Consider the following 15,361-nt stretch of genomic DNA (forward strand, 5'->3'; position numbering starts at 1 on the left):
GGCGCTCAGGCGGTGCCCCGGCCGGCGGCTCGCCCGCGGAAACACATGGCAGCGCCGCTGCTCCGGCTCCCGGGCGCCGCGCACGTGGGCCCGGCCGGCCCGGCCTCCCCTGCCGGCGGCGGGAGGGAGGGAGGGGAGGAGGGAAGAAGGGCGGGCCAATGCCGCCAGCGCGTCCTACTGCGGCGGCGCCCGGCCCGGCCCCGCCGCCCCTCTGAGCCCGCCCGTGTTTATGGAGCCATGCGGACTCCAGCGCCTGTGCCGCGTTGAAGTTGGCGGCAGCAGAGAGGGTCCGGGCGGCCGGAGGGGACGCGGCCCGAGCCCCGGGGTGGGTGAGGCGGGGTGGCCACGGCGGAGCCGCTCCTCCCGCCGTGCCGGCCTCCGGCCCGCCTACCTGCGCCAGAGCACCCCCGGCTGCACCTGGGCTGCAGGTGCCCTTGGGGCTGCCATTCAAAACGAGAGCGGCTCCGGCAAGTGTGGGAGCTCGTGTGTCGTGATGGGAACTTGCTGACAGGCCGAGAGGGCGAAAGCAGCGCGGACCTGTTCGGATGGAGGGGACAGCGTTGTCCCGTTTGACCTTCATGCCCGGGGCTCGACTTGAAGAAAGGCTGACGGAGGACGTGGAACTCATTCCCCCTTGTAAAGCAAGGGTTATCCTGACAGAATACACACGACACGGCTCTAAAAACAAATCATAAAATATAATGGAAAGTTTTTGCATGTGTGATAGGGAACTCAGCATGACCTTCAGTAATTCTGCTTTGAGGTTGTTGTGTATCATAGCCAAGTCTAGATTAAATTTCAGTACATTCTGAAGCATGTTGATGCACATGCTTTAGTTTATGCATAAAATTTAAGGGGTATTGCATATAACTACCCAAATTGAGCACAACATAAGCTGTAATTACAAAATACAGGGCCTATTGTATGGTTCATTAAAGTGGTACAAAAAGCTCAAAGTCCAAAAATATTAGGAGAAAAAGAAATTACTCTTGTATTACACCTCCCTAGCAACTGTGGTTTTCAGACAGAAATGTAGACAAGAAAGGGAAACATTCCTCTTTTTGGCCATTTCAAGTAACAACTTTGCCTGTGATTCCACAGCATTAGTGCTTTGTATTGCTGTCAGCAGCAACAGAAACAGAGAAGAGAAATTGCTCATCTCCTGCCATGCCTACTCTATTCCAGAACAAATCAGCCCAAAATCTCAGAGGTGGCAGCAGCAATGGTCAGAGTTTCCAAGTGTCAGAGCAAGCTAAGAAGATGGTGAAAAAGAAGAGGTGGTAACGCAAGAGAGAGCATCCTCTGTACCCTTTACAGCTCTGCCAATTCTGACCAAATTACATCACTTCTTACATATGAAGCTGTGTTACACACATAAAGTAACAACCAGGGTACAGTGAGTTACCTCCTACATGCCAAAGGATGCACAGAGACCAGGAGAGAGGGATGCTTCATTTTCAGCAAAGAGCAGCAGTGACTGATGGCAGAAGGGAAGAGAATGCAAAGCAAGGCATCATGTTTATTATTCTTGGACTTCAGGAAGAGTGGAGTTGGCTTCTTGCTTAAAACCAAGTTTTTGTCTTCTTGCAGCCATTGAACTTCAGAGGGAACCTCTGAGACCCCCCTGTTAATGCTCAGGAGTGAAAGCATATTTGAAAGAGGCAAAAAGAAAGACAACAGAAGTGTATGCACCAAAGCTGCAAAGCACAGCACTGTGTGAAAATGAGAAGTAGAAAATACAGCATAGTGAGAGAAAGAAATACATGAATCAAGGAGCAAAGGAAGCAATAGGAAATGCATTATAAGAAAAGGCATACCGCAATTACAATAAAGAGGAAAAAAATCATACCTAGAAGATGTAGAAATATACATATCTTTAAAAAATTCAAAAGTTAAAGTGCCATAAGTATCTTCTCCAAACAAAGCACAGGCACCCATCATTTTATGAAACTGCATAGGAAATAAAAGGAAGAGTCTTTTTCCCACACTGGAAAGAGGTTATCATAGAGGCCCAGTACACACTCTTTATTAGCAAAGTTAATGGAAATACAAAAGTAATTAGAATATAAAGGAATAAAGAATCTGGAACTTGAAAGCTGTTTTCATGACTGAAGAGGTTACAGGACATGTAAGGAAATTATTTTTGTCATTACGTGGAGTTTTGGGGTTTTAAAAAATATTTATTCTCTTGGGTAAATGCTACCATCAAAAAAAAAAAACCAAAAACAACCCATACATTGAAAAACACTGAATTAAGTTATCATTCTTGTCTACACTCTTTTTTACCCTGAGACCTTGTCTGGGGGATATTGCTAAACATGGTAATTGCTTTTCAAAGTCAGCTGAAGATGCATCTCACCATAGAACTGTTCCTTCCATGAACACCCAGCCTTGGCAAACTGACCTGCTCTACTACTTCAAATAACCCATGAATGGGTGCATCTGAAATTCATATAGAACTCCCTTCTTTACCTTCCAGGCACAGGAAAGCATTACAGCAAACAGCAGCTCAGATTTCCTTTCTATTAGGTTAGATAGATACTGCCCATAGTTTGCTCTGCATGACCTGTTTCCAACAGGTGAGACCTTCACAGTGCACATTGAATCAGTCTGTGCTGTCCTAAGCTTTCTGGAGGCTTTCACATAGTATATTTAAAACACAAACCACCCAAACCACCCTCCATAAAACCACTTGCCCTTCAAAATTTCTGTCCACACAAGCGGGCCTTAACTCTTCCAAAGATGGCCCTTTTTAAGTCCTTAGGAGTTAAGCCAGTTTCACATACAGCAATGGTTTCAGCTTCCTATAATTCTATAAAATCTATCTATGCTTCAAGGGTTTTTAATCTATCCATGATTCTTTTTACAAAAGTTTTACACTCTCTTAGTTGCAAATTCAGGAATAGAATACATGAGCAAAAAGACTAAGTAAGGGGAATCAAAGTTGTAAATGTGTATTTATTTACTAATGAAAACAAAGTGAAATTACAGATAGCTGTTTAATATCAGCAGTAAACACACCTTCATCTTGGTTGCAATTTCAGTAGAATTGTTTGTTTGTTTGTTTGTTTATAGTCAGAGATACAGTCTGCCCTGTTTTTTGTCTTGACGATCTTTTTATGGAGGTGCCTCTTTCAGGTATTCAGGTCACAATGTATATACAGATTTGCATAAGTCAAAGTCTTTGTTCCATGAGGTACAATACCCTGCAGGTTTAAAACCTTATAAAACACTTAAAAGTACAACAGGAAGGTATAATAAAAGAATTAGGCATATACTTTTATACTGTTAAATGACATAAAGCTTGGTTGACTATACTGAGCTACTAACAGCAAGAGCTAACAGTGAGGCACATGAAGTCCCAGCAGAGGAATTCCTGTCTGGCTGTGCACCTGCAGTGCCAGCTGATTTGAGAACCCCAAGCTACATCTCAGAGTCATAGAAATATGTGTTGAAGAAGACCACCAAGAGCATCAAGTCCAATCATTACCCTGCACTGCCAAGTCCATCACTAAACCTTGTCCCTCAGTACCACACATAAAGATTGTTTAAATACCTCTAGGGATTATGACTTAAACACTTCCTGGGCAGCCTGTTCCAATGCTCAGCAGCCATTTCAGTGAAGTAATTTTTTCTAATCATCTCCAATATGAGCTTCCTGTGGCACAATCTGAGGCCATTTCCTCTTGTCCCATCAGTTGTTACTTGGGAGAAGAGACCAACTCTCACATGGTTACAGCCTCCTTTCTGGTAGTTGTAGAGAGCAATAAGGGCATCCCTCAGTCTCCTCTTCTCCCAGCAACTCCCATAGCCATTCCCCAAACAACTTGTGCTCCAGACCCTTCCCCAGCTCCATTGTCCTTCTCTAGAGATGCTCCAACATCTGCGTGTCCTTCTTGCCTTGAGGGGCCCAGAACTGAACACAGGATTTGAGGTGTAGTCTCACCAGGGCCAAGTACAGGGGGACAATCACTGCCCTGGTCCTGCTGGCCACACTACTCCTGATCCAGGCCAGGGTGCCATTGGCCTTCTTGGTCACCTGGGCACAGCTGGCTCGTGTTCAGCTGGAAGTGACCTGGTGAGGTGGGAAGGTCTGGAAAGCACATGCACCTGACAAGCTTGGCTCTATGAGAAAGATAGATCAGAAAACAAAGTGAACAAAGGAAGAAAGAAGGGAGGAATGGGCACAAGTCATAGCCAAGAGGAGCTGAAAATATACTGTAACAGGAAATAGGTACAGTAAAAATGCCTGTACAAAAGAGATCCACAAATTAAAGCTTAGCCATTGGGCACAAATATATTCTCAACAGAACACAGAATAAAACCAATTGATCTCAGACATAATATGTTAAGAATTACAGAACTATACTATGAAATTATACTGGATACCACTTGCTATCCAGTAAAACTCACTAAAAGAAAATAGTTTTATCACTGATGCTGCAGTGGCCTATAATAATACAGCATTATGTAAGGTGATGTTGCTATTTATTTATTTATTGATATTGCTCATGAATAATGTACAGTATTGCAACACTTAGTAAATGAAGCAGAACACAAATAGGATCTTTACTGGACTCATAGTACCACTGAGCAGTGATTAGCCTATTTGCAAAAATTACAATAAAAAAAGGAGGAAAAAAGAGGTTCTAACAGATTTTACATATCCTGTACCACCAATAACCCAGGCCAATCATCAGCTTCTGGAGAACACGTCAGTAATTTTTTGTGGCAAATATATGTGTGACGGAAAAAATAAAGCCTCTTTTTACACAGCTCAAGCATATTGGAAGTAGCACAACTTTAGCTCTATCATGTTTCAGGAAAACCACAAAACAGCTTAGATAGAAACAAGTTCATTCAGCATCTCTGTTCACTGCGGACAATTGCTGCCTCTTAGAGCTTCAAAAACCTTATGCTGTCATAATTGCTCTGTGACTTAGATATTTTTCCTTTCTCTTTTTCTGTAACTTGCATTTCAGTATATTTTGCATTAAAAATCTGAGTAAAGCAAAATTATTCATGCCATAGATTTCCAATTGTGATGCTCCAATCTATTTTTCCTTTATCCTCACAAGAATCACATTGTAGAAAACTATTGCTGGGAGTGGTGTGTTAAATTTCCACCTCTCTAAGCTTGCATATTGTCTTAGATTAAGCAGGTGTATGTTTTTTTAGCTGAACTGCTGATCTCCCACCAGGAATTCATCATTTGATTCACCCTTAATGCACAAAGAGCACAAAAGCATAGAAAGCTAATGATTTCTGAACCTGGAACTGCAATCTTGTTTCCTTGTTTTTGTTCCATGGATAATTCAAAGAAATTGGTTTACTTTATCAAAAAGTGCCTGCAAAGAACATCTGGATTTATCTTTTTTTCCTTTAGATCATTAATAAAAGGATTGAGATTTTTTCCCTTCCTCTTCCTTCCCTCACACTTTTTTCATATCTGAAGGGGGAAAGAGGGGTATTTTAAACTTTGAACAAATGTTAAAACTGAAAAATTAGTCTAATTTCAAAAGCATTAATGCAAAGCAAATTGTTTGCCCTATTTAAACATTTGGGAAAATGCATTTACATAATGTTCCCTCCCCTGGTTTTTTTTGTGCTGTTTACAAAACATCCAAGTCACAGTCACTTACTGTACTGTCATACTGGGAGAGAGGAATTGCGTACTGAATTTCAAAGGACACACTTGTTAAAATTTGTTACTCAAGCTGAATTCCTAGAGACAGGCAATATCCTCTAGTGCTCCATCACCCTCACTGCAAAAAAAAAAATAATCAAAAACAGAAACAAAAAAAAAAATCAAAAATCCTGGTGTTCAATATAACTTCCATGTTTCAGTCTGAGTCTTACCTCCAGTCTTGTCACTGAACACCACTGGCACTCTCCTCTTTGTACCCTCCCATCAGATATTTATGGACATTGACTTTATCTCCTTGAGCCCTCTTTTCTCCAGGCTGAGCAGTCCCAACACTCTCAACCTTTCCTCACAGGTGAGATGCTCCAGTCCTTTCATCATCCTTGGGGCCCTTTGCTGGACTCTCTGCAGTACATCCATGTCTCTCTTGTGCTGGGCAGCCCAGAAGGGAATACAGCACTCCAGGTGTGACCTCACCAGTGCTGAGCAGAGAGGAAAGTTTGTCTTCCTTTAACCTGCTGGCAGTACTTTATAGAGGTAGTATTACAGTAACTATTGTGAAAAATGAGAATACTGCTTTCTGATAATATTTTAATGCAATTTTTTAATACACTATATAGCCTGTATCTTCCACTTGTGATGGAAACAGAAGCTATTAAGCTACAAAGGGACAACATCATGTCAGAAACACTGTCCTAAGGATCACTGTTGGATAAAACACGGCTATAATTTTCATAATTTTCAAAGACAATGATAATGTCTTATACAACCCACACAAGTAGCATGTTGCCATACACCTTCCTACACAGCTTCCTGCATGAAATGTTCCCAACAGTGTCTTACACTATTATAAATCAGCAGCAACCATTATAGCTCCCAGCACTATCAATCTACAGAGACACTACAAAAGTCACATAACATTGTACCACCAGATGTTAGGGGAGAATTCATACATCAAATTGAATGCACAGGTGTCACCTGAAATAATTTTTGTGAGAAGATTTTGCATACTATTTATGTAATTGTTTCCTATAGGGTTATTAATACATACCTGGGATGGCTGGTTTCTCCTTGTTATAGCAAGTTCAATGTTTTTTCCACCAGATTTCACTGTGCAGCATACAATGAAATCATTAAAACAAGTATATTTACCAAGTATTTTGCATTTTCATGAAGGAAAGAGGCCCAGACTTTTCTGGAAGCTTTTAGCATGCACTTAGTACTGGACGACTTAGCTAATTTGATGGTATCCTTTGAGCTCCTGGAGTAACTTCAGGGTATTTCTGTTCCAAAAATTCTTGACCCAGCTTCAGTATTGCCACCACTTGCAGGTGAAAGAAAGGAAGTTGCAAATCTCACATCAACACACATGAAGTTACCTGCTTACATTGATCTTATAAAGGCTCATGCACATTCTGCAAAGGGAATCCTTCACAGTCACTCTGCAACATGCAGTGCACAACTTTTCTGTCTGCTGGGTCAACCATTTCCCCTTGCAGCTCATAGTTAGACTCTGCTAACGTTCCAGTACTTCATCGTAGGATATCTAGGAACATAAATACGTGAGAGCAGCAGTTCTCAGATATTTTTATGCCACATGTCTTTTTCTTTAGTCTCTGGCAACTCTTGTTAGCCAAAACCTCTTCTGATCAACAGCTGTGGAAAGCACAAAAGCTTCAATCCTTTAATACACTCCTGTGAGCAACAGTTGAAGGAACTCAAATTCTGTCCATGGCAGAAGCATCCCAAGTAAGCTGGGATGTAGATTATTTCACTAACCCATGTAGGTCTATATTCAGCAGTTTAGGAATGCTGTGGCTGAGTTAGGCATGTTTTTTTTTTTCAAAAACAGCTAAGAAGCTCTTTTGAAAGAACTGCAAAGTCTGGTACATATTTCTTTACATCAGAGAAGAACAAAAAAGGCATGCACAGGGTTTCTCTCAAATGAAATTCCAAACTTTTTCCAGTTTCATTGGCATCTAAATCACTATCAACTTCCTAGTGAATTGAAGATAGTCCACATGGTCTAATGTGCAAGACTAGCTTATACTGCTGAATTTTCTTTTCCCCCATTATCTAGAGAATAGATATTTGGAGTGGTTCAATGATTATCTTTCCCATCCTGAAGTTTATTAATAAAAAAGTTATTTTAATATAATAGCACAAAAAAACCCCCAAACACCCAGTAGCATTTGTTCATTTAGAAGAGAGGCAGAAGGTGGGTAGAAGCTTCACCTGGGTTTACTGAAGAGCTGATTATAACCATTTTCACTTGTGCCATCATTTTTCAATAAATGGTATCCCTGGTGGTCCAACTTCCAACACACGTTCACCAGTCCTGAAGACAAGCATCATCCGTCAGCATTTTTTAAAATTAAAATCAGAATGGCAAGAAAGGTGTTCTGCCCTCTTTACAGTGGAAGAAAAAAGTATATTCAGAGGATGGGAAAAGCAGATGGGGCAAGGGCTTCCCTGCTTTCTCTCTTTTGGGAATCAAACAGAAAATGAGAACAGTAATCCAATTAACTACACTCTTGAAGCAAAAACTAGGGAATAAGAGGTAAGTACAGGCAGGTCCCAGCAGGACAGGGAGCCAGGAAGGTGTGATGGGCACATCAGAGTATAGAACAATAGAAGACTGCAAAGTTAAACACCACCATTTGCATTGGTAAGTAACTCTGTTACTCTATGCTTTCCTTGAGAAAAATAAACCCACACAAAAATGCAATACTTAAGAAATAAGAAAAGAAGGAATTAGGATTCGTCATTACCTTTTGTCCATAACTTCCAAGTTAAGAGCCCAGATCTCTGAGCAAAAAGGAATTGAGAGGGAGATAACGGTAACAACAAGAATGGCTACCACCTGGAAAACTATCAAAAAGCAACTTTCCCCACCAAGGTTCTTAAGTAGAGACAACACAAAGTGTGTACTTCTTACCAGTTCTAGCAACTACTTCAAAGCATCAATAACATTAAGAGGTTAAAGAAAATTGGCAAAAATATCAAATTGATAAAGCTATAATTTACAGTATCAACACAGTAATGAGAAGTACTTATGTAATAAAACTACCCACTTAGAAATAAAGGTAAGTCAATACAGAAGTGATTATCACAATTCAGCCTTGATTTTTTTTATTTCACTGATGGACAAAAGCAGAGAAATTCATAAAATACACTGAACATATGTAAAATTAGTGTAAGCCTTTAAAGGATCCTTATGTCCCTCAATCCTTTGCCTCAAAGCTAATGTGACACTTGATTTTGCCTTCACCAAGACACATACTCTTACAGGTCTGGGGGAGTTTTAATTCTACAGAAAAATTGTTCCAATTTACTCATAACCAAAGAATGGAAGAAATCACAAAATGTGCTGATGCACTATTTTCCTCCCTCCTCTTCTCCTACTAAGCCTTACCAAAGAGAACTAACTAAAACTGAGCAGTGAAGGTGGACATCACTCCTGCTGTGCATTGGGAGACAAATCCAGTGCAGCAACTTCCAGCTGCCTTACCTATAGCTGTGCCAGAACAGAAAGGTCATCAGACACTGGAGCAGGCTCATCTCTATTTCTTCAGTGGTCTCTGGCACACATTGGAAACCTGCAGCCAGGGCACAGCTGGTCCATTCTGGAGGCAAGGAGTCTCTGGTTGGAACATGGTCTCGAGGACAAAACCTGGTCTTCAGCAGTTTTGTTCACTAGTGAAGAGGCACCCCATCAGCTCAGGCTCTCTAAGAGCTTCCAGAATCCACTAAGCACCAACTCAGCAATGAAATTACTCCACTGGATTATAGTGGTAAATACTTGATGGACTGAGTACAAAGTATGGACAGCACCAGCTGCTGTCAGGTGTGACTGTTCCTTTAGCCAGAGGATTTCCTCAACCAGCTTCCCTACTTCTTCATGATACTCACCATGAACTGACACTTTTAAGCAGAAATCTCAAAGTGTCAAACCTTGTCTGCTAAAGTTGCAACACAGCGTGTGATGTATTCTGCTGTGGCTGGACCCTCAAGACTCAGTCTATGGTGCTTTAAATCACTGTTGTGGCACCAGAAGTCAGGTCTGCATAGTCACAGTGATAAAGTCCTCAAAAAGAGTCCTTCATTAACTAACAACAAATTGTTATTCAAGAAGGAGGAAACCACTGCAACTTTTTTTTAAAAGTCAAAAACTGCTAAGAGAGCAGTGTAGGTGAAAACAGACAAATTTAAAACCAGACACAGAAGTAACTTTATTCTGAGAAATAGCAATTTTAAGTAAATTTCAGGCCATAGCAGTTTTTAAGTTTACAGAAAGTTAACTTGCATAGTTAAATATGGGTTTAGCCACTCCAAAAACATATATGAAAAGCACCTTCTTCCCGAGATACCACATATCATGGTTTTGGTATTGTACCACTCCCACCAACCACAGTACCAGGAAATGGGGGTTGCCAGCAGCATAACAGTGTGTAAGAAGAGAGGGCTACTGAGGTACATCCTTTTTCTTCTTCATTACAAGATACTGTAGAAAATCCAAAGCACAGTACCACATCACAAGTTTCCTGATGGTAAAGCCAGCTGAGTAAGTTCCTCACTTCCCAATTTCCTAGTAAATTATTCACTCTCTGGTGTAGTTCTTCCTTCTCCCACAAATTCACCTGCTTGTGAGGCCAGTGAAAACATGCATTTTTCAAAGGTAAAGATAATTATTTTTTTAAAGTTGGATCATTTTGATGAGCTGTTTACTACAAAAAGATGAAAATTTCTTTGGCCACTTGGACTCCCCTTCTTGGGGAGCAGTTCCACATTTAGCATCAGCCAATCTAAGAGCCCATTGCTATGAAAGAAGAGGTTCTCCTCTCTCCTGCCTCTCACTGCATATTTTGATTTTCTCCCTATTTTAAGATGAGCAGTTCTACAGATGTTAAATCACTGTTGATCCACCTGTGTGTGAATCAAACTCAAAACTATTTTTTTTGCAAGCTGAATTTTGTTTTCATCCCTTTGAAAGCACACAGAGAGGATAGTTTCACCTCCTGATAGCATAACCTAAATGGAGATTGCCACAAAATACAGCAGTCCTGTTCTTCCCAACCACTTCCACAGATATTCCTGCAGCTTTCCTTGGACTGGATTTAACAACCACACAGCTTTGTGGCAACTCACCAAAAAAAAGAAATCACTTTGCATCAGATCAGTGACTTTAGCACAATTATCTCCAGGGGCAGCCTGCACACACAGCTGGTTAGGTATAATATCAAATTGCACCCTCAGTGGGTGACATTAATGGTCTGACCCCAGAAAAAGGACACTTACATCTCCTCCCCCAACTTCTCCTTCACTCCCCCTTTCCCTCACAGGTATGGGATTCACATGGCTGCCCACTGAATCAATGCAACAAGAAAGTGAAGATTTCTTTTTTTTTTTTTTCTGGGAGGTTGGTGAGCTGAGTCCACTCATGAGGGCTCCAAAGCAGCATCAGAAAGGGCACCAGGGAGAAGATGGCAGTGCTCAGGACGGAGCAGAGGCAGGAAGAAGAAGTGCCACCACCCAGCAGCACACACTCATGTGAGAGTTTAGACTGATCTAAGTCAGGGCTGTGGCACTGCTCTTTGAATTGCTTCCTCTTCTGAGCCTGTGGCTCTCACCTAGCCTGGGTGAGATACTGCAAGAAACCTTCTCTGGTTTTCCTGGCTTATCTCTCTGCCCTGCAGGGCTTCCACCGGCCTGGGTGAGATACTGCAAGAAACCTCTGGTTTTCCTGGCTTATCTCTCTGCCCTGCAGGGCTTCCAGCCTGGTTTACCACGCCCCAGCCAGGCAGCAGGACCAGCACAGAAGTGGCAGTGGGAGAGCACAGCCTGGGGTAAGACCTTTGCCTTGAGATGCCAGGTAGCACTGACCAGCTGGTTTAGGGGTGCCATGGAACCGTGCAGGGGGGTGATATGTGTGCTCTAGGCAGTTCTGCTAACCATCTTCCGAGCTTCCATGCAGTTTTGCCTTCATTCAGTCCTCATCTGAAGAAAAATATTCCTTGTGGAGGCAAATGTTCTAAAGCACTGGCTTATATATGTTTGGAAGAGGGGTCTCTTTTAAGAGATGGACTTGTCAAGAGGCAGCAGCTAGGGCAGGAGAGGAGGAGAGCAGCAGTGATTTAAACCCGAAGTTGTGTTCCAAGTCTCCAGAAATATTTCCAATATCATCCTCATTTGTTTTGATGAATTTTATCTGTAGGTTAGCATTTCTTGTCCCTTTCAGTCTGCCTATTGACATTGGAATTAGTAAAGAGCAACTTCTGCTATCCAAGTGGCTTGCTCCTAATAATGAGATGCAAAAAGACACTTTAAAGATGGTTAACAAAAATAAAAGGTACCACTAATTTTGCAAAATCAAAATGATTCCCACTGGCCCCATATGAATGCCTTGGCCATGTTCAAAACAGTTGTGTAGAAGCCTTCATGTCCCAGTACCAATGTCCCAAACCATAGTGTCCATCCTCACAATATTCTTCATAAATTCATAGTTATTCAGTTATCTTCATAAATTCAATCTTCATAAATTCAATTTTAAAGGTCTCCTACGTACCATATACTTGCAAGGCAACATACTGTGGTGAAATATCTGGTAATAATACCGGCAATAACTGGTGGGATCAATAACCTACCAATAACGGGTGTGATCAGCCAGTGCACACGTTCTCCTCACAGTTCTTTCCTCTTGAAGCTTGGCAACATTTGTGTTTTTATATACACAACACAGCTGTATCAGGCCCTCAAATTCCATCCTGTTAAACAAGGATATATTTTTCTTATCCCAAATATTTCTACATTTCTTTATGTTATGTAGAGGAGATGTTGTAATAACAAGTCTTTTCACAAGGACATTGGCAAACAGTTATCTGGAGGCTGTGTCATCCTCCCCAAATTAGAAATAATAATAACAACAATGTCTGACACCTGTTAAGAAGGAAAAAATTCTAAGGTATGATAAAGATCACACCAAAAACTTTTGAAGTCGCAAAAGTTGTGGTTTACAAATACAGTACAGAGAGGTAGCCCCTGGACAAAAAGCTTATAACCAAGTAGAAAAGAAAGGAAATAAGGTGGTTACACACATGAGAGCCCAGGGAGATAGCCAGTCAGCACAGATCAATGTGGTGAGTAGTATTCTCAGTATATTCATTGTTTATAGGTGCAGCCATGGCTACAATCTTCTAAAAGTTAACTGCTGACAAAGAAGGGTAAAGCTGCTCCACTCTTCTGCCCTGGAATCATCTTTCCTTGCTTTGATATTGAAACTCATCTGCTCCCAGTCTGTGAAACTGATCAGGCAGAAAAGCACTTTTAAAGAAAAACAATTGGTTTTCTGCCAATTTAGCTTCCTTAAACATCTCACTACATGATCAGACAAGTAAAAGTGATGGCACAGGAGACAGAGTGGGAACACAAGTTAGTGTAGAGGGGACTGAAGGAAAAATATGAATTTTGGTAACAGCTTGCTGTGAAGTTTACTTAGAGTGTAGAGGGGACTAAAGAAAAAAAATATGAATTTTGGTAACAGCTTGCTGTGAGGTTTACTTAGCTGTAAAGACTGGAGCTTATGTGTTTAAATTGCTTATGACTGGTGTTATAAGTATTTTGGTGGGGGTGAGTTTACTTAGCTGTAAAGTAATACCAGACTGGAGCTTAAGTGTTTAAATTGCTTATGACTGGTGTTATAAGTATTTTGGTGGGGGTGAGTTTTGAAGGCAGATGCACTCCAGATTTATGAGAAGCTCCTTTTATAGACAAAGAAAGGAAAGAAAGGAAAGAAACAAAGGAAACAAAGGAAAGAAAGAAAGGTGACAACTGCTGCTTTGAAAATTTCTGAGAGAGACTAATGGAACAAATGTTAGTCAGCATCTCAAGAGCAGATAAGAACTTTGTTGTTTTCTCAGTTGTTTGAAGTTCAGCACTACCCCTCATAAAGCCTTTTTCTCAGAAGATGCAAATAAAAAGGAAAACTGACCAGCACTGTGTCAGATCTGGCAATGGACTGAAGAAATTAAATGAATGATAGACAGAGATTTATGAGAAGCTCCTTTTATAGACAAAGAAAGGAAAGAAAGGAAAGAAACAAAGGAAACAAAGGAAAGAAAGAAAGGTGACAACTGCTGCTTTGAAAATTTCTGAGAGAGACTAATGGAACAAATGTTAGTCAGCATCTCAAGAGCAGATAAGAACTTTGTTGTTTTCTCAGTTGTTTGAAGTTCAGCACTACCCCTCATAAAGCCTTTTTCTCAGAAGATGCAAATAAAAAGGAAAACTAACCAGCACTGTGTCAGGTGTGGCAATGGACTGAAGAAATTAAATGAATGATAGGATCAGTGATAAACAAGGATTTTGAGCTGAACGTCTCAAGCATGATTGAAATACAACATAAGCGACCCCTGCCTTGCTTGGTCAGTCTTCCTCAAAGATGATCTCCTACTAACACTAATGAATTGATGTAAAAGAGGGCTTACAGAAACACACATAGTCTTGCCCTTGCAGAAATCTATCTTCTTATCCAGCACTCAAGAAAGAAAAGCGCTTTTAGTACACTACATACAAAACTCATCCCTTTTTTACACAACTTTCTTATGATAAATATTCTCCTTATCATTTACCTAAGACCAGAGCTTTTTAAAATTTCTGTGACTATTTTATATAAAGTATACATAGGGTAAAATATCACATGCAAAAATGTAGGCATTGGTGTATTATTTTAAAATACATAAACTGATATTTTGGTCTTTTAAGAAGAATAACAGGCTATGATTTCATACTTCCAATATAAAATGTTTGCTCCTTTCAAAAGTCCAAACCAATAGGTACATTCAATCTAGCCATCAATTATACTTGTTTTAGAGCTCATAAAACTAATATTTTAAAATATGCCAGCAAAAAATTTTTATAGACAATTTCGTGTTACATGCCAGAGTCCACTACAATTTTGTTCTAGCCTTACAATTCTTTACAGTGTTAGAAAAATTAGGTCTAAACCAATAAATATCAATAAACATAGAAGGTTTAATCTCCTTCTCCTCATCAGATTTGACCTCTCCTTTCCACTTTGCTCTCCTAATTTCTGATTAATTCAAATTTTTTTGTTTGCTTCTCCAGAGAGCAAAGTTATTTCAATTCTTCATTTGTGGGTTATAATTTATTTTCCTTGACTGTATCTAATCAACTTTCCAAGTTGATGCTGACCAAGTACTATGAGGAATTCTGAGAAAGACAAAGAAATATAAAATCCATGCTTAGTATTTTCAATAGATGTCTAAATATTGAATCCTACAAAAGATAATTATTCCAAACGGAATTATTCTCACTAGCTAAATCAACAGGGTAGAATGATGCATCATGGATGGAGAATTAGAGGCTCACTTGGAATGACTAAGGAAGAATAGAGTATTTATGAGTAGCAGAGAGCAAAATGGGGTAATGAATTTATTTGAGCAATAGTACCTTATTCCTTCAAAAATATATACACACTAATAGCTAGACTGTGAATGTATTTAGAAAATTACACAGAACTACATTTTGTCATTATTAGAAGACTAGTAGTATTTAAAAATTAAGGTTATAGTCTAGGAAAAAAATTCTTAATCCTATAGAATCAACATAAAAGAGGCATAAGTATTATTATGGCCTACATTCCCATTAGCAAAGTTTCTAATTAGTCTTTTAACTTAGAATTCTTCTTACTGATACCAA

This window comes from Passer montanus, unplaced genomic scaffold (genome assembly GCF_014805655.1).
Source record: "Passer montanus isolate IOZ18808 unplaced genomic scaffold, ASM1480565v1 scaffold70, whole genome shotgun sequence".
In the NCBI taxonomy this organism is placed as follows: Eukaryota; Metazoa; Chordata; class Aves; order Passeriformes; family Passeridae; genus Passer; species Passer montanus.